Here is a 20,981-nt window from a genome sequence, read left to right as displayed (position 1 = left end):
AGATATCTGTTGGAGGGTGCTTCCCATTCCATCATGATCTTCACCGATCATAAAAACCTAGAATACCTCAGGACAGCCAAACGCTTAAGACCCAGGCAAGCCCGGTGGGCCCTCTTCTTTTCTAGGTTCAACTTTCATATCTCTTATAGACCTGGCCTCAAGAATGGGAAAGCAGACGCACTCTCCCGGATGTTCCCTGAATCTCCCCAGTCAACGGAACCTAGCACCATCTTATCTCCACAAAACTTCCTTCTGCTCACAGACACTGATCTTATGACCACCATCAAGTTGGCATCCAGCCATTGTACTGACCCAGAAATATCCTCCTTGGAGAAACGAGATGACTTGTTCTGGTCCCAAGGAAGAATTTTTGTCCCACCGGAGGCTAGACCCATTACGTTAAAGTTGCTTCACGACCATAAACTGGCTGGTCACTTTGGGACTCAAAAGACTTTGGAATTGGTTGCCCGTTCTTTTTGGTGGCCTGGTTGGAGGCAGGACTGTAAAGAGTATGTCCTCTCTTGTATTTCTTGCCAGCGCAGTAAAGTGGCTAACACCAAATCTTGGGGATTACTTAGACCTTTACCCATTCCAGAACGCCCATGGGCTGAAGTTTCTATGGACTTCATTGTTGATCTTCCTCCCTCGGAAGGTTTCACCTCCATTCTGGTTGTGGTCGACCGCCTTTCCAAAATGGCACACTTCTTGCCCATGGTGGGCACCCCCTCTGCTTTGGAGACAGCTAACATTTTTATCAAAGAAATAATAAGGCTACATGGAGTACCCGACAGTGTTGTTTCTGACAGAGGGGTTCAGTTCACCTCCAAATTTTGGAAAGAACTTTGTAAAGCACTACAAATAAAGGTCTGTCTCTCCTCTGCGTATCATCCTCAAAGCAATGGCCAGACAGAGAGAACGAACCAAACTCTGGAGCAGTATCTCCGCTGTTTCTCTTCTGGCTCTCAGGATGACTGGTCCTCTCTGCTACCCTACGCGGAGTTTGCGTATAATAATTCAGTTCATTCAGCCACCAACCAAACGCCCTTCTGGTCTAACTTTGGGTTTCACCCTTCTTTCCTTCCAAACGCTACCCCTGAATTATCTGTTCCTGCTGTCCAAGATCGCATAGCCTCCATCCAACAGAACTTTCAAAGGATTCAGGAAACCATGCAAAAGGCCCAGGATGACTATAAGAAGTACTACAACAGGGGAAGGAAGGAGAACCCGGTTTTCAAGGTCGGTGAGGAAGTTTGGTTATCTTCAGCTAACCTCAAATTACCTTTTCCCTCACGGAAGTTGGGCCCAAAGTTCATAGGGCCGTTCAAAATCAAGAGGATGGTTAACCCTGTGGCCTTTGAATTGGCCTTACCCAGCTCTTACAGGATTCATTCTGTCTTTCATGCATCCTTACTAAAACCAGTGATTCCTAGCCCCTTCCCGGGAAGAGAGGAGCCGCCTCCTCCACCGGTCCAGGTGGATGGAGAAAATGAATTTGAGGTTGAAGCCATACTGAACTGCAGGAAGAGGGGTAGACTTCTCCAATACCTAATCAAGTGGAAGGGGTACCCACCTGAAAACAACTCTTGGGAACCCTCAAGAAACATACACGCCCCTCGCTTGATCCGAGCTTTTCATGTGAATCACCCGGAGTTGATGTCCAGTTTGGGCGTCCAGAGGCCGCCCCTCGGGGGGGGGCACTGTCAGAGAAACCTTCAGCTGCAGACTGGTCATCACATGACAAGCACCACATGACTTCCACATGACTTCCTGGCTGCCTATAAAAGCTGAGCAAGTGCTCAGAGGAATTGCTGGTTTGTCTTTCAGCTTCCTGTACCTGAGTTCCTGTTTCCTGTGTGATCGTTTACCTGCTGTGACCCGGATTGACCCTGACCTGCTCTGCTCTTCTCCTGGACCCGACCTTGGCTTGTTTTACGGACTTTGCTTTTGCTTACCTGTGTTTGACCCTCTGCCTGCGACCCGGATTTACCTTCAGTCTCCTGTGCCTTGACCCTCTGCTTGTGACCAAGTCTTGTCTCCTATCTCCAGTGCCTTGACCCTCAGCCTGTGACCTGGATTGTCTGCTTACCTGTGTTTGACCCTCAGCCTGCTCCGGACTTTTACTGCTGGATCCTGATCAGTCTCTGCTCCAGCTCTACAGGACCTCCACGCAAGCTCTACCCTGCCTGCTGGTAGCTTGTGCCTCTTTGTGCCATCCACCCTCTGTATCACCTCCAGAGGGGCGGAGTGCGCTTAGTCGCAACAGCGAACCGCTCTCGGCATCTCGGCCTCGGTGAGTACCTCTATTCTGATACAAACACTCCTGCTGAGAATATCCAGAAACCTCTGAGATATTGCTATCCAGTACCTGACCATCATAACCCTTCTCAAGGAAACGTTGACGGAGTACCTGGGATTGGGTCATAAAGTCAGTATCTAAAGTGCAATTTTTCCTGACTCGTAAAAATTGCCCCTTTGGAATGTTTTGTAACCAGCGATGATGGTGACCGCTATGGATGGGGAGGTACCCATTGCGGTCAGTGGGCTTGAAATACACTCTAGTTTCCAAAGCTCCATTTCTCAACATCACCTCCACATCCAAATAGTGGATTGACTCATGACTCCAACTAAACTCCAATTTGATATTATTAATGTTGGAGTTTAGTGAATCAGCAAAATCCCTCAAACTGTTTTAGGAGCCCTCCCATATAAAAAATAGGTCATCTATATACCTTTTGTATAGTTTTAACTCATCCTTACATTGGGCATAGATGAACCGATCCTCCCATTCCCCCATGAATAAATTGGCCAGGCTGGGAGCAAACTTGGCTCCCATAGCCACGCCGCGTTTTTGGCTATAAAAAGTGCCATTAAACCAAAAATAGTTGTGCGCTAAACAAAATTCAAGAGCACACTTAAGAAATCTTTTCTGGGGTTCAGGGAGGTCGGTTCTTCTACAAAAAGCCCAATTAAGGGCTAGGAGGGCATCCTCATGCTGAATCACAGTGTACAACGAGGACACATCAGCAGTTACCAAAAATACCTCCTTATCTGGGGATATCTGGACCTCTTTCAAAGAACACAGAAAGTCCTTCGTATCCTTTAAATAGGACCTTAAACTCACTACGCTGGTCTGCAGAAAGAAGTCCAGGTACTCTCCCAGTCTAGCGGTAACTGAATTTATCCCATTAACTATGGGTCTGGCAGGAGGATTTTGTACATCTTTGTGTATTTTCGGAAGTGTATATATCGTGGGGATCTGATTGTAACTGGGCATAAGGTATCTCTGTTCTTTATCAGAGAGCAACCGTTGATGCATTTTTGTGTCCTTTTGTGTTTCTGTAACCATGTGGCTAATAGAGGATGCCTCTATCCTGGAAGCTAAACCTAATTATATCTTCCATTGTCTCCAGGATAGAGGTCGCAGTGAAAACTAGTTTTAGCTGCAGAGAGAGGGGGGGGATTGTTTCCAGCAGCCCCCTCCTGAGGAATGTCTACTGATTTAAACTGAGTGCTTTTGTCTAGAGTGGGGGATGCTCTGCTTCTGGGAGTCTGTAATGTGATACATGTCTGTTTGTGTTACAGTCTTCCATTTGGTCCCCTAGGGGAGTGTCCACCAGGTGGGAGACCTGCATAAATACAGGGGCAGGTAGCCCTCAATAAATATACCACTGCTTGACCTTCCACACGGAGCTTTGTCTCATTCTTGGGGGAATTCACTGTATGCTGCTGGAGACTGATTGCTAGGAGTGTAAGCTGATGAATGCTTCTCCTGTTCGTCTGCTAGCAGCTATTTGTGAGGTTCCAGGTTGGAGTGCTATTTTGTATCCAGTTCGGGAGTTTGATGTCCTGCAAGTAGCCTAAACAGGTTTTAACCCCTTCTCTGCTGAAACGGTCCATTACATTTGGTGGCAGCGGCGGGATCGTTCCTACGGCCAGAAGGACAGCTACAGGAGACACCATTGCTCTGGATTTTACAATTGAGGGCAACGCATGTCCCAGTACAGCGACCCTGACAGCACCAGCATGGAACCAGCAGTGGAGTTCGATGAGGGTGCCATGGATGACCGAGATGCAGTCCGTAAAGGCATCTGGTACCAGGCACTGGGCATTGTGGAGTACCAGCGGGGTGAGAGACTCCCCAAGGAAGACCAGCGGTTGCAGAAGCGAGTAGCCCTGCGGATGCCCTTCCTGGGGGAGCAGCCCCGGGAGGAATGGGTAAAAGAATTGGAGCTCCGGGTATGGCAGGAGATGTGGCTGGAGGATGCCTACCAGGCGCTGTGGTGGTGTGTTGCACAGTACCTGCCCTGGACAGCCGAGCATGACAAGCCAGAGGGAGAGGAGTTTGATGGTCCTGGCTTGTTATGGGAGTCTTTTTCAGAGCTGGAATTTGGGAGCCCTACACAAGCCCAGTTCAGTGATCTCTTGGAGTGGAGGGAGAGCAGGTATGACTGGGACGACGCTCACGAAATTGAGCAAGACCTGGTTCACCTGGTGACCCGGGAGATGGAGCTAGAACAGGGCTACCAGCAGCTGTTCCAATACTATGAGAAGGCTCAGCAGGAGAGCAGCAGGACAGACCCAGAGCCAGACCCATTCAGAGGGGACGAGATGGTAAAGTTTTACTGGGAAGAACCCCAGGTGGCCGGTAGAGATGGGACCGAGGTCTCTCCACCGGTCCTGCAGGGAATTGGGAGCCCAGTCTCCATTCCCCAGCGGCAGTGTAAAGTGCAGGGAGAGGAGAGCAGCGTCCTCCCTCCCCAGCGGCAGGCTGAGTTACAGGGGGCAGAGGTAGTTGTTCCTGCCCCCCAGCAGCAGAGTGATATGCCAGGAAGGCAGTGTGAAGTGCAGGGAGAGGAGAGCAGTGTCCTCCCTCCCCAGTGGCAGCGTGATTTGTTGGGAATTGGGAGCCCAGTCTCCATCCCACAGCAGCAGAGTGTCCTGCAGGAAACAGAGAGCCTAGTCTCCTTTCCCCAGCAACAGGACACTGTATTGGGAGCAGAGACAGTCGGTCTCCCTCCCCAGGGGCTAGAAGTATATTTGGGAGAGGAGCTTGTTACCCCCTCTCCCCATGGACAGTTTGATTTGTTGGGAATTGGGAGCCCAGTCTCCATCCCACAGCAGCAGCTTAACGTACCAGGGGGAGACAGTAAGCCCCCCAACAGTGCAGATGGGACCGTGGTCTCTGCACTCACAGCACAGGGGGTAGGGACAGTCGGTCCTGACCCCCAGCAACAGGGCTGTTTAGCCAAAGGGAAGACAGTCGGTCTTCCCCCACAGCAGCATGGTGGTATATCTAAAGGGGAGACAGGCGGTCTCCCCCTCCAACAACCCGTCTCCAACCAGGCTACTTCTGTGGTAGCGCTGGCACCAGGGCAGAGTACCGCTGGTCTCTGCCCACTCAGCAACCCACCAAGGCAGTCTGCCAGTCTCCCACACAGCCAAGGTGAGGCACCTGGACATGGACAAATTTCTCTTCTACCCAGGTGTAGTAACCAGTTCTTTTGGGTGGGCTGTTTCTGTTTTGTGGGTGGGCTGCTGGACTAACAAGGGCACTGACCGGCAGAAGGTCAGATACCCTGTTAATCTGTTTGGAAAAGGGGAGAAATGTGACGAGACCAATCTCGCCACTGGGCGTTGGAGAAGCCTGGTTGCTCGCCTCCTGCAATGTGACTATGGACCCTCTCATCAGCCCATGCTAAACGTAAACCCCATGGCGATTGGACTGTGTCTGTGGCATCCGAGCGCTGTTTGGATATGTTGAGCGCTCAGATCCAGGCTATCTGGGGATGGGTTGAATATGGGGTTCTGTTCAGTAGATTGGGAGTTATGCATTTTTGTGTCCTTTTGTGTTTCTGTAACCATGTGGCTAATGGAGGATGCCTCTATCCTGGAAGCTAAACCTAATTATATCTTCCATTGTCTCCAGGATAGAGGTCGCAGTGAAAACTAGTTTTAGCTGCAGAGAGAGGGGGGGGGATTGTTTCCAGCAGCCCCCTCCTGAGGAATGTCTACTGATTTAAACTTAGTGCTTTTGTCTAGAGTGGGGGATGCTCTGCTTCTGGGAGTCTGTAATGTGATACATGTCTGTTTGTGTTACAGTCTTCCATTTGGTCCCCTAGGGGAGTGTCCACCAGGTGGGAGACCTGCATAAATACAGGGGCAGGTAGCCCTCAATAAATATACCACTGCTTGACCTTCCAAACGGAGCTTTGTCTCGTTCTTGGGGGGATTCACTGTATGCTGCTGGAGACTGATTGCTAGGAGTGTAAGCTGACGAATGCTTCTCCTGTTCGTCTGCTAGCAGCTATTCGTGAGGTTCCAGGTTGGAGTGCTATTTTGTATCCAGTTCGGGAGTTTGATGTCCTGCAAGTAGCTGTGCCTGTCTCTCAGAAAGGGGCATATCGCCTAAACGGATTTTAACCCCTTGTCTGCTGAAACGGTCCGTTACACGGTTCATCTATGCCCAATGTAAGGATGAGTTAAAGCTATACAAAAGGTATATAGATGACCTATTTTTTATATGGGAGGGCTCCGAAAACAGTTTGAGGGATTTTGCTGATTCACTGAGACATTGGGGTGTGCTGTGTCTTGACAGAATTCTAGGTAACAGCATTCCATCAAGGCCTACATTCATATACAAAAAAGCACCCACTTTTGGAGATCAATTGGTATGTAAAGTTCTGGATCCCCCCACCAAACCCACTATGTTCTGGGATAACAGAACTGGGTTTTACGCCTGTCGTCGGTGTAAGTCGTGTAGACAGGTGCGGACCCATCTGCAAGGGTTTTCATCTTTTTGTTCTTCTGCTAACGGCGAATCTTTTGAGATCAAAGATTTAATTACATGCCACACCACCCATGTTGTATATGGCATGGAATGCCCATGTGGGCTCATCTATATTGGCAGAACAAAAAGAACGATTGCGATCAGAATATCTGAACACATCGCTAACATTAGAAAGGGATTCAAGGATCATAATGTCTCCTTGCACTTTAAAAAATACCACAATCAGGACCCCTCTAATCTTAAATTTTTGGGCATTGAACATGTAGACCCGGTTTGGAGGGGATCAAACAGGGAACTGTCCAAGCGAGAAACACATTGGATTTTTCTGACCAATTCTCTATGTCCTAAGGGGTTAAATGTTGATCTCGACATTAATTGTTTTATTAGTAACTATTAATATTTTTATCGTTATTGCTGGTTTTGATTTATTGATAATGATTAATATATTGCTCTATATCTCGGGCTTTTAATGTAACCTATGTTCCATTATATATATTAATGTATTAGTAAGTTTTATATATGCAGAGTTTTTGTATGTTTTTGTGCTGCCATTTTATTGGTTTTAGCATATCACTAAGGTAATGTCGCATGTGTAAGGTCGTACATGTACTATATGTACTGGCTGCATGATCCGCCTATGATCCGAAGGTTCGATTGCCCCGTATCTCTGTCTGGTGTGATGCCGGAGGAGGCAATTGGATAAGACTGGAGATGGCGGTGAGGCCAAGTAAGGGCGGAAGTCATTCACACATGAAGGCATACGTGGTTTGGGCGGAAGTATGGATAGTAGCGGGACATCCGCGTCATCCGGCCAATCAGCGGCACTGCCCATTCCTGAATAGCTAAATAGCAGTGACCGTCCCCGCGTGGCCACGCCCTCTGTTGAAGTCACTTGCTGACGAAACGCGTCAGGGCGTGGTCACGCGGTCACGAGGTACGCCTACGCCAGGCGCCGGACCCGGATGTTTTTTTTAGCTAAGGTACCAAGCGGCGAACAGACAGCACGGGGACCGGCTGCAACACGCAGGTTGACCCTCTACATGCTTATAATGCTTGCTTTTTAATTTGTCTTTGTAAGTGCAATTGCTACAGAGGTATGTTTTATTTGGGAAATAAAGAGGTTTCATTTAACAATACTGCACTATGAGACCTTATTATTTTTACATGCACTGCCTTTTATCGATTGGCCCCATATGAGATCACCCCACATAACGGTCGTCAGGTTGTCCGAGACTAATCAGGATCTATTCTGGTGGAGGCCGGTTCCCCTTTCAGGGTTTAGTGGAGGTCGGATGGTCCATTATCAACTGGCGAGCGGCATGGTGTTTGGGCTTGTATTGACCTTTCATCTGTTGAGTCTATTACCTTAGGGGTGAGCACCGTGGTGAGGTGAAGGGTCCTGTGTGGTGATCGCTTAAGGACTCTGACCTATTTGGACTGCTATCTTTAGAAGTCACACGGGCACAGTGCATGAACTTTCATCATTGACTGTATTTCCCAGATATTGATTTGCACTCAAGAATCTAGCGCTGCTTGTGCGTCATTCTTTTTACTGTTTATCATCGCAATTACTGTATGCACCTTTGTTTATGTGGTTTATTGTTATAGCAGCAGCTTGCACTTTAATGTCTTTTATGTGTCATTTTAATGATATTTATTGATTAAGCGCCGGGTGAGCAAGTTTTGTCAGTCCCGTTTTATTCTTGCTCCCTTTTATATAGTACAGTGAAAGTGCCTTTTTTTGTACCACTGATCACTGTATTAGTGTCGCTAGTCCCCAAAAAGTGTCACTTAGTCCTGCTAAAAATCACTGATCACCACCATTACTAGTAAAAAAAAAAAATTCCATAAATCTATCATAGTTTGTAGACGCAATAACTTTTGCGCAAACCAATCAATATACGCTTATTGGGATCTCTTTTATCAAAAACATATAGCAGAATACATATTGGCCAAAACTGATGTAAGAAATTTTAATTTTTACATTTTTTTATTGGATGTGTTTTATAGCAGAAAGTTAAAAAATATTTTTTTTTTTTTTCAAAATTGTCGGCCATTTTTTGTTTACAGCGCAAAAAAATAAAAACAACAGAGGTGATCAAATACAATCAAAAGAAAGCTCTAGTTGTGGGAAAAAAGGACATCAAATTTATTTGGGCATAGGGTTGCACGACCGCGCAATTGTCAGTTAAAGTAACGCAGTGCCGTATGGGAAAAGATGGCCTGGTCATGAAGGGAGGGTAATCCTTCCAGGGCTGAAGTGGTTAAAAGACACTAGCAGTAGCCACAGCACATATACAGAAAAATGTGAAATATAATCTTACACACATCCCTGTTAGGGATGATCAAACTTTTCAAAAGATCGGTTCGACCAGAACATCCGAACTTCCCGAAAGTTCGGCCCGGATTTCAGAACCCCATTGAAATCAATGGGACCCGAACTTCGGTAATCAAAAAACACCATTTTGAAGCCCTAAAACCCAATAAATGCCCCTAAAAAGTGCCTAGGGTTCTGGGTCATGCCCCAGGGACTACCAATCACACAAAAAAAGTTCTTAAAAATTGTCATTTTTGATAAAGAGCCAATTATTGAAAAAATTATTGAAAAAAAAAAAAAAAAAGATTTCTTTGGATTTAGTGTCTGGGGGGGGGGGGGGGTCTAAAAAGTGTACCTGTGAAGTTTCAGCTCTGTAGCATGTCCAGAACCAGAAAAAAAAAGTTAGATTGTATTAGAATTGCAATAGAACAGGATAGTGGCTCCGCTATTTTCACACCTTGCCGGTTTTGTAGCAGGCGTTTTTTTGGGCATTTTTTGGGGGTCTTTGGAGGCAGGCATAACATCAGAACTTCTGTGTAGGGGTATATATACACACACACACATGTATGTATAGATACACATACACATATATAGGTGTGAAAGTAGTAGAAACCTATGCTTGCGCTAATTAAATAATTAACAGGCATATGTCTCCGCTCCTATCACACCTAAATATGTGTATGTGTATAAATACATATAAGTGTGTGTGTATATATATCCTTATACAGAATTTCAGATGTTTTGCCTGCCTCCAAAGACCCCCAAAAAATGCCCAAAAAAAACGCCTGCTGCAAAAACACACCTGGGCGTTTTTGTAGCTGGCGTTTTTTTGGGCATTTTTTGGGCGTCTTTGGAGGCAGGCATAACATCAGAACTTCTGTGTAGGGGTATATATACACACACACATGTATGTATATTCACACATACACATATATAGGGGTGAAAGTAGCAGAAACCTATGCTTGCGCTGTTATGCCTGCCTCAAAAGACCCCCAAAAAATGCCCCAAAAAAAACGCCTGCAACAACACACCTGGGCGTTTGTTTTTTTTGGCGCAGGCTTTTTTTTTGGGCATTTTTGGGGGTCTTTGGAGGCAGGCAAAACATCTGAAATTCTGTATAGGGGTATATATACACACACACTTATATGTATTTAATACACATACACATATATAGGTGTTATAGCAGAGAAGCCATATGGGTGTTAATTATTTCATTAGCGCAAGCATAGGTTTCTGCTACTTTCACACCTATATATGTGTATGTGTATATATACATACATGTGTGTGTGTGTATATATACCCCTACACAGAAGTTCAGATGTCATGCCTGACTCCAAACATGTCCTCAAAAAAGCCCTATAAACGCCTGCAACAAAAAGCCGGGTGACAGGGGCGAAGCCACTATCCGGTTCTATTAGTGTTCTAAGAGAAACAATCTTTTCTCTATAGCGGTCACCCTGACATGGAAGGGTTTTGTCACCCTGCCATAGCAGTCAGAGTCAGTTAACCCTACACTACACTACGGTCCCCTTACACTTAACACTTTCCCTACAGAAACTAGATTATTAAATCTAACTATAGTGGAAAATAGTACCCTAACTACACTAGATATCCCTTTCCTCACACTAATAATTGCTAAATGACACTTTGAAGCAGAAGTAACAGAACTGCTTCCACTCTCTTCCACAGCCCTGTATTAAAATGGTAGAGATTTGGCGGGGCTATCTTATCCACTTCCCGCCCGCCCTATAGGCAATTGACGGCGGGAATGTGGTTGTATTATCCTGACCGGATGTCATATGACGGCGGCAGGATAATACAGCTCTGGGCGCCCCCCGGGGGCGCGCAGAGCGGCGATCGGTGATGCGAGGTGTCAGCCTGACACCCTGCATCTCTGATCTTGGTAAAGAGACTACTGACGTAGGTTTTTACCATGTGATCAGCTGTGTCCAATCACGGCTGGTCACATAGTAAATAGGAAGAGCCGTTGATCGGCTTTCCTTAGTACGTGCCTGACAGGCACGAGTAAAAGAGCGCCGATCATCGGCTCCCCTGACAGGGGGGGGGTCGGCACTGGTAATCAGATCATTGATTAACAGTGCAGACCCTCGGGGGGTGCCACTAGAACCACCAGGGATGCCCACTATGACCCCAGGGATGCCCACTATGACCCCAGGGATGCCCACTATGACCCCAGGGATGCCCACTATGACCCCAGGGATGCCCACTATAGCCACCAGGGATGGCAATCAGGGCTCAGGGAGCCCCCCCATTGCCCTCCCCATCAGTGCTGCCCGCCAGTGCCCTCCCTATCAGTGCTGCCCACAAGTGCCCATCATTGCCATTTTTCAGTGTCGCCCACCAGTGCCCATTATTGCCCACCAGTGCCGCCTATCAGTGCCCATTAGTGCCCATCAGTGCCGCCCATCAGTGTCGATCAGTGCCGCCCATCAGTGCCCATTAGTGCCGCCCATCAGTGCCACCTATCAGTGCCCGTCAGTGCCACATATCAGTGCCCATCAATGCCGCCTATCAGTGCCTAGCAGTGCCGCCTATCAGTGCCTAGCAGTGCTGCCTATCAGTGCCCACCAATGCTGCGTATCTGTGCTACCTATCAGTGCCACGTATCAGTGCCGCCTATCAGTGCCGCCTATCAGTGCCACCCCATCAGTGCCACCCCATCAGTGCCTCCTCATCAGTGCCTGTCAGTGCAGTCTCATCAGTGCTCATCAGTGCAGGAAAAAACATATTTATTTACAAAATTGTATAACAAACAAAAAAACTTTTTTTTTTTTTCAAACTTTTGGGGTTTTTTTTTTTCAAACTTTTGGGGTTTTTTTTATTTGTTTAGCAAAAATGAAAAAATCCAGAGGTGATCAAATACCACCAAAAGAAAGCTCTATTTGTGGGGGTAAAATGACATAAATTTGGTGTAGGTACAGTGTTGCATGACCGCGCAATTGTCATTCAAAATGCAACAGCGCTAAAAGGGGAAAATTGGCCTGGGCAGGAAGGGAGGAAAGTGCCCTGTATTGAAGTGGTTAAATACTGGGGGGCGTTTTCACTTATAATTGGCCTCTGGACCCCCTAGTCACTCCAATCACATTCACTGCCCCCCTCAATTGGCTTTTACTGATGGTTCTGATCCAATCATGGGCTTTTAAAGCCCAGTTCCTGTCCCATTGCATTTTGGTCGGTTCTGGTTGCCGAATTCCAAACTTTTTCAGCAAAGAGTTTGGAATTCGGCCGAACCGATGGTCGACTCGAACCATTCGATCATCCCTAATCCCTGTATGCAGGTGTCCTAAATTTCAGAGGGTTCCCTTGTATTGCATGGTATTCAAACTCTCTCGCCATATTATATTGTGCGACAAAGAAGAATTCCTCAACACATTTTGCACAGATATTGAATTTTTTTTTAGATTCTTATGTCATGGAACAAAATTGTGTTTTGAATGTCAGAGTAGGGATGAAGAACCACTCCCCACAAGTGCAACGATTACAGCATGCAAATAAGGTTTTAGAATTACCAACTTTCCTAAATTGGTGCCAACCATCAGAATGACATCTATAATTGTCACAATGGTGTATTTTAGAGTATGTTCTCATAGACCCTTACCTTGTCAATGTAGAGGACAAGTGTGCTCTGGTCAAAGGCTCCCTTGTTGATCTCAAAGTTCGAGATGTATCTGTCCACTCCTTTTTTAAGCTGTGAGAAATTGGAAGAGTTAAAGTTGATAAATAATAATATTACTATGACAATCAATACGTAGAAATATGTACTCTTAAAGGATTAGTTCACCATTAGAAAAAAATTATAAATGCACATTTTTTTGCAGGTTAAAAAAAAATGGTCATTAATATTTTTTTTTTCTAAGGAGCCTGTAGAGAATTGCAACCATGATCTGCAGATCGTGGGTGTAGTGCCAGGCTCCTGCAGATTCTTAAGATGGTTGTCTGCCCGTGCCTCATACAGGCACTTAGGATACTTTCCATATCCTAAGACAATACAAGCAAGTGGATCCTGAAGAAGTAACTTGAATGTGAAATACATCGATCCACTATCACTTCTGAATAATGTATTTGATATATATATTGACTTGATGACTCCTTAGGATATAGCCTTTTATTTGTCTTGTATTATAATGTACAAATTAGGTTGTATTCTATTTGAATGAATATTCGTTTTGTGGCACATATGAAAAATCCCCAAATTCCGGTCCTCATAAGGGTCGTTTGGAAGCTTTTTCTTATACGTATATATTGTTGTCACTTGGGGGATGATGCCTTGTTTCTGTTTACAGAGGATTTACACTTTCATATTTACAATACATAGGTATAAGGCATCCCTTGGCATAGGATCAAGGGGTGAAGTATAGAGCCTCCCTCACTTTCTTGGCCAATCACTGTTGGGACCACTGTGAGCCCTATTACCGCACCCTTGGATTGTAAAGATCGAGGGCACAAAGGTTCTTCTTATGGATCTGCTCTACTTACTACTTAATTACGGCATAACAGTACACGACTGAAAGACCAAAAGCCTTCAGGGTGGTATTGATATTTGTAAGATTGGCTTTTAGGTCTGAGAGCTTACCTTATTCAGGTCATTCGTATCTGCACCAAAGCCAGTCATCATTGATATTTGCATAATCGACATGCCAGAGTCCTGAGACTTAAGGTATCTGCAAAGAAACAACAATGACTTGAGTGCATTTATTTATGTGCCTTGCCAAATAATGTTGAACAATGAGTAAACTAAAAGAAACCACACATACTGTGCATCAGAGGCGTAACTAGAACCTTCAGGGCCCCGATGCAAGAAACCATTAAGGGCCCCCCCCGGACCCCTGGCTGGGGCCCTTCCCTTCAAGCCTGGGGCTCTTCCCACTGATCCTGGGGCCCTTTACTCTTGTTTTAGGACGCTTTGCACAACTTCCTGCCATCTTGTGGCCTCCCCACGGTAGTGGAATGCCAAAGCCCAGTCGCAACTGTGACCTTTGCGATCCTAGCAGTTCACCCACTGGTGTCAGTAGTTTTTTTTGGCATTTTAATTGTACTATTTTTTATAATTTTATTTTATGTTTTTACAATGTCACTGGCTATGACTCTGTCCATTCAGAAAAAGAAGGAGCTGGTAAATTACATATTTACCGACCCTTTCCTGGTTCTCTAATTGTGACACATCCCCTGCAGCAGCCGACAGGAGAGGGAAGAGGGGGCAGCACAGTAGGGGGGGGGGCAGGGGAGCACACAGGGGCCCAGAAACAGCAGAACACAAGTGAACTGGATAGGAGTAGTGGTAGGGGCAGCATAAAGAGGAACCAATCTCCTTCATTTTCCTCCTACAGCTACAGGAGGAAAAAGGAGGGCAGTGATTTCTCTACATGCTGCCCCTGGCCCCCCTCCTATCCAGGTGTACAGGGGAGCTGCACGGGCCCCCTGGAGCATGGGGCCCGGTTGCAATCGCAACCCCTGCAACCCCTGTAGTTACACCCCTGCTGTGCATCTATATCTATATACAGTACACACACATGCTGTTCTTCTTGCTGGAGAGAAAGCTGTACCCGAGGACCTGCAGTGAAAAGATCTCCCTGCTTGTTTTTTATTTTCTTTGTGGCTATGTGATTCCTACACCTCTTTTCCTGCTTCTTGCATATTCCCCCCACTCCTCAGGGGGCAGCTTTGATAAAGCTAGCATAGGCCTGTCTCTGCCAAGATGATGGTCACCACACAAAAAAACAGTGAAGAACAAGGCATAGCAATTTGGTAATGAGAAAAAACAGCCGCTACAGGAAGACCACAGTAAATAATTAGTTCTTTGCCCTCTGCTTGCCCTTTTTATGGGCTCAGCTTCCACAGTTCGGGTTAATGTTCTTTTTGAAGCCTAACTCATGTCATACATCCCAGAAGTCTTTGTGTTCCCTTTTTTTCATCTGGAGATGGGGAGGAGGGGTTTTCTCAGCAAAGCACACCCTCCTGCATGCATGCCTGATCTAAGGGCAGATGGATTCCAGGAAGTAAATGCTACATGAATCATCTCCTCTTACTTAAGATGGCTGTGACTATAAATGCTAGGTGGTGCTTTTCAAAGTGATTTATCAACAAAATAAAGCATGGAATTATGGATGGATGGAGGAGTTTGCTTTGAATATTGAAAATGAATTAAATCGTGTTTTTAGTTTGTGGTGCTCAGATACAGTTCCACTTTAATTTGTAGTCAACTATGATTCCGTAAAACTGAAAGAACTAAAAGCATATTCCTGTGTCCCAGAACATGGGGTGCAGGTTTATCCTAATACCAATCCAGGGGGTTAGTAAATGGTAAAGAGGAAAGTATTGCAGGTACTCCCGACCAGCCTAGGTGAATAAACGATAAAAAGTGGCCTCACCCTACATATATCCACCAAACCACACACCCTGATGCATTTATTCACCTGAGCTGGTTGTAGCGATCCTTTCCTCTTTACACCCGCCACCCCTCCCAAATCTTATACCCTGCTAATGCAATTGGACCGTGTTCTGCTCAGCGGGGATCGATCCGCAGATGCCCCTTGAGCCGGCGGATGACAGCTCCATCTCCGCTCTGTGTGTGCGGAGAGGGAGGTGTCAGAGCCCCGCTGCTCTCTATGGGGAATCAAATGAGACTGGACCACCTGTCCGCTCTCATCCGATCCCATCCGATCCGATCCCCTGGACGGATGGAAAATAGGGTTTCCATCCGTCCAGATTTCACGGACAGGATCGGATGCGGATGGCAGCGGGTGTCAGCGGACATATCACCGCTGACATCCGCTGCCCCATAGGGATACATGGAGGATCCAATTAGGTCCACCTAAAAAACTGACAGGCGGATCTGATCGGATCCCCCGTGTGAAAGCACCTTTTCTTGATTATTACAAAGCTGGGAATAATCATGTGATTGTAAAGATAGGAGCTTCCTGCTTAGCAATCAGTAATAAGGCACAGCAATTAGAAAGTATGTGCAACCCAAAGAGTGAAAGTGAGTTTAAATACAAATAAGAGTTTGTTGCTGCATGATATTTTGCTACAGCAGTTTATGCAACACTATATTTATTACCTGCCCGCCCCCAGACTGTGATTGGACAGTGAAGGAGAAGAACATTAATGGTCCCTTCTCTCTTTCACTCCTTTTATCAGCATTTTCCCTGAGAACTCATGTGCAGGCACACCATATTGGCTGCTATCGCTGCTGTACAGGAGATGACAAAACCTGAAATTTGTACATTATATCTGCATAGCACTTAAATGTAAGTGAAAAAAAAAGTGTAATATATATATATATATTAAAATAAATGGAGCAATGAGACTAAAGACATCTTGGGGCTGATTTGTTTTTATCCTTGTTTATCTCTTTATTGAGTGACTTACCTGGTGCAAATGGTGAGTGAGACAGTAGAAAGGGTGCCCTCCGGTCCCTTAGCTGTACAGAAAAGATAACAAATAACCCTTTTTTAAAAAAAAATACATGAACTGAGTTAAAGTAAACCTGCAATACCAGGATAACCCGGAGGCTGCTCTTGCTGACTGTTTCTTTTGAAAAATAATAAATGACTGATCCAAGTATACAACGAAGGACTTCTGACTTTTTCCTGTTCCAAGTCAATGTTTCAGAAGCTACAGGTGCCAAAGGATCAGAACAACACACAGGTAACTAGCATTCCGTTCATGGGCTGCCTAAGGGCAGCAGCCCCTCCAGCTTTGGAACCATTCTGGAGAAGAAAGAACCCAGCTTTTCAGTGCTTTAGACTATTTATCACTTTTCCACCCCCCTACTGGATACTTCTCTCCAGAGATTAGCATGATACATATTCAGGCTGGCCATTTGCATCTCTCTCCTTAAGCTCTGGAAGCTTCTCCCGGGGGCAAGAGGAAGCAATCAAACTCTCAGCCTGTGAAACCCTGAACAGATGAGGACAAACAATCACTGCTCCCTTGAATACAGAAAGAGCCAAAAACTAAAATGTGCCTAGCATCCTACACTAGGATGGTGCGGCTACATCCATCCTAATGCTATTCTATGCTATGCAATATGGAATATACCATCCAGTTGTACATTTCTGCAAAGGACTGCAGACTACTAACAATAATAAAGCTGGCCATAGATGGATCGAATCTCAGCCAGTTCAACAGGGACCAGTCAAGATTCGATCAATCTATGGGCAGGATAATTGTACCCAAGTCAATCCTTTGATCGCCACACAAAAGGTATCACCTGATTTTTTTACTTTTGTAGAGTAGAGAAAGGTTTAGAACCCATGTTGGATTACCATTTCTGTCCGCATCCTTCTGGCAAATTTTCTTTCACTTCCTGTCTGTCAGCAGGACAGGAAGTGAGGGTAAATCTCTCTAACATAGTCCTACATAGCAGTAAAACCCAAAATGAGTTCTAATCCTTCCCTACTCTAAAAATAGAGAAGAGATTTCTTGCTTGACATACACTTTATTATGATACAAAATGCAACTACAATGTGACATACAGCAACAAATATTACCAGAGATGTATAGTAACTAAGTAGAACTACTTCACTACTGTACTTAAGTACCGAAAGACGGTATCTGTACTTTCCTAGAGTAGAATTTTTTTCTCCTACTTCCACTTTTACTTCACTACATTTTTTCAATGATTTCAATACTTCTACTCCGATATTTTGTTTTGTGCTGCATAGTTACTCGTTACAATTATAAAAATTACCACTGCCAGAACAGTAGATGGCAGGTTTCATGAAGCTCAAAACATGTGTATTATCAGCGCATCCGAAAATAAAAGCTACCGTATGTATAAATAAAAGCTGCATTTGAAATAATAAAAAACAATATGATGTTCAAACTTTTGACTTCTTTCTTTAATAACTACATAACACAGTACTTGTACTTTTACTTTCAGTACTTGAGTAGCAATTTTTTTTTCAAAACTACTGGTACTTTTACTTTCAGTACTTGAGTAGCAAAGTTTTTTAAAAAAAACACTTGCAATACTTAAGTACAAAAAATGTTTAATACTTTAGTACTTCTACTCAAGTCACTTTTTGATCGAGCACTTCCACTTCTACTCAAGTCACTTTTTGATCGAGCACTTGTACTTTTACTCAAGTATGGGTTTAGAGTACTTTATACAACTCTGAATACTACTAATTAAATTAGAGAATAATAACTGGGTTATTAAAAATATTTTTTATTGCCCATTTAAGAAAAATACATACCTAAAGGTTCATCTTGGACTGTCAAAGACAGATCAAAATTATTACATTGTCTCTCTTTCTCCGTCTCAATAGCATAATACACAGAAAAAACCTGTTCAGAAAAGGGATATAAATAACAATTATCTCATTATGCGCCATCTACCCATGGGGTATCATATATTTTTGTATTTAATATATTTCATTGAAGCTAAACTCCAGGAAATATACTGTATTTTAGGGGATGGCAGCCCACTTTTAATAAATAAAGGCAAAGTTCACATTAGTTGCCCATGCAGGAGTTTCTTTCACACAAAATCCAAACCATGAAAATGCTGGGCCACCTAGCTCGCTTCATGGCAGCACCGCCTCACCTCTTACCAGTCCCTCTGACTTTGTTGTCCAGCACTCCATGATTGCTTTGGCTCTCTTAGCCTTTAGTGGCAGTGTCCTCATGCATGGCCCACTCCTGGACTATGGATTAGGGTTCTCCTGGCATACCAATAGGAGACGACATGATTCCTGGAATGAGACCTCCCATGTCCTGGCTGCTAGCTGGGGCACCTCTGACCCCTCTGTGAGACCCTCTGTCTCTTGGCTTCTGTCTGGGGCCCTCTGACCCCTCAATAAAATACTCTGTCTCCTGGCTGGGGCACCTCTATCCCCTTGATGGGACCCTCTGTCTCTTGACTTCTGGTTGGGGCCCTCTGACCCCTCAATGAGACCCTCTGCCTCTTGACTTCTGGCTGGGGCCCTCTGACCCCTCGATGAGACCCTCTGTCTCTTGGCTTTTTGATAGTGTTTCCACCTCATCCCTTTAAACCAGGACACATATTAATTTCACAGGTTCTGTGGCTGATTAAGGTGGTAATTTAACTCAATTAGTGCCTCATGTGCATTATATTAGCCTCAGAACCTGTGTAATTAATATGTGTCCTGGTTTAACCCTACTTCTGGTTGGGGCACCTCTGACCCCTTGATGAGACCCTCTGTCTTTTGGCTTCTGGCTGGGGGCACCTATATCCCCTGGGTGAGACCCTTTGTCTTGTGGCTTCTGGCTGGGACCTCCTGACCCCTGGGAGAGACCTTCTGTCTCTCACACTGGGATCGGACTGGAAGCTCTGAGCTATCCTCAGACCTGAGTATACAGTCAGGTCCATAAATATTGGGACATCGACACAATTCTAATCTTTTTGGCTCTATACACCACACCACCACAATGGATTTGAAATGAAACAAACAAGATGTACTTTAACTGCAGACTTTCAGCTTTAATTTGAGGGTATTTGATTTGGTCCCTGCTGCAGGCTGAGGTCACTTCCTGTTTTTCTCTCCATGCTGCTTTTCTCTCCATGCTGCTTTTCTCTCCATGCTGCTGGAAGAATCAGGAGGACGGTTTGTCTGAGGTGGTACAGAACTTAGGGTCTCTGCGGGTGGATGGCGGCGCGTGCACAACGCGAGGCCCAGCGTCTCTCCAGTTTTTGCGATTTAGTAGCAATCTCTCAATCAACAGCAAGTTTATTCACGCAGAACAGGCTTGCACACATCTTATAAAGCCGACAAGCATTACTAGATATCGGCAATATTCACAGATACAGACTTTCAATGGACTTTGATCTCCCTCGGGAAATCGCCCGAACACCGCGGACCGCTGATCTAGCTTGGCTGACAGCGCCGGCGGCGAGACCGAAAACAAAGGAGGGGGAAGCGAGGCGGCATCAGGGTTAAGCTAAGGCTAAACCCGCATCAACCATCGATTCCTAGCGTCTTCCTTGCCAATGTACGGTCTCTTGTTAATAAAATGGATGAGTTGCTGCTCCGGATATCATCACACAAACGGATTAAGGACTGTAATGTCATGATTTTTACTGAAACATGGCTCAACAACAACATTCCCAGCAGCGCCATTGAGCTCGGGGGTCGCAGTGTTTATCGGGCGGACAGGATGGCAGAGGACTCTGGTAAGTGCAGAGGTGGAGGTCTGTGCGTTTATATTAACAACTCATGGTGCACGGACTCTACTGTTACTGAGAGTTATTGCTCTGTCCATTTAGAGTATTTGATGATTAAGTGCAGACCCTTTTACTTACCGAGAGAATTCTCAGCCATTGTTGTGACTGCAGTGTACATTCCACCGGATGCTAATGCTAAGCTAGCTATGGAGGAACTGCATGTAGCTATCAGCAAACAGCAGTCTGCACATCCCGAAGGAGCCATCATTGTTGCTGGAGATTTCAACCACTCCAACCTGAAATCTGTTCTACCAAAATTTCACCGCAATGTCTCCTGCTCTACCAGAGGGGACAAAACACTGGACCAGGTTTACACAAACATACCTGGGGCATACACAGCCATTCCCCTCCCCCACTTGGGTCAGTCTGATCATCTCTCTTTGTTCATGCTACCCAAATACACACCATTGATCAAACGTGTGAAACCAGCTCTGCGGACAGTAAAGGTATGGCCAGAGGGGGCCATTTCTTCTCTACAACAACAGTTTCAGGATACTGACTGGAACATGTTTGCCTCACAGGCCACACTGGACTCTTACACAGACATGGACACTTACACATGATCTGTTTTGGACCATATTAACATGTGTATTGACAATGTCACTACCGTCAAACACGTGAAATGGTTTCCCAACCAGAAGCCGTGGATGAACTCTGAAGTCCGTCTC

At 45.4% G+C, this 20,981-nt stretch overlaps 1 pseudogene across 1 annotated transcript in view; it reads right to left on the bottom strand.

Moving 5' to 3' along the window:
- Positions 1-20,981, bottom strand: part of LOC309552831 (A.superbus venom factor 1-like) — a 319,818-nt pseudogene that overhangs the window by 57,337 nt on the left and 241,500 nt on the right. Inside the window, exons 33-36 of the transcript XR_014226164.1 lie at positions 18,326-18,416; positions 16,494-16,545; positions 13,699-13,786; positions 12,724-12,813 (exon numbers count right to left, since the gene is read on the bottom strand). The product of XR_014226164.1 is annotated as an A.superbus venom factor 1-like (transcript). The remainder of the gene's footprint in view (positions 1-12,723; positions 12,814-13,698; positions 13,787-16,493; positions 16,546-18,325; positions 18,417-20,981) is intronic.

The sequence above is a fragment of the Pelophylax lessonae genome, assembly GCF_965119305.1.
Source record: "Pelophylax lessonae genome assembly, chromosome: 4".
NCBI classification, from domain to species: Eukaryota; Metazoa; Chordata; class Amphibia; order Anura; family Ranidae; genus Pelophylax; species Pelophylax lessonae.
Note: the sequence above shows the minus strand (reverse complement) of the source record. Positions and strands in the feature narration are given on the sequence as shown.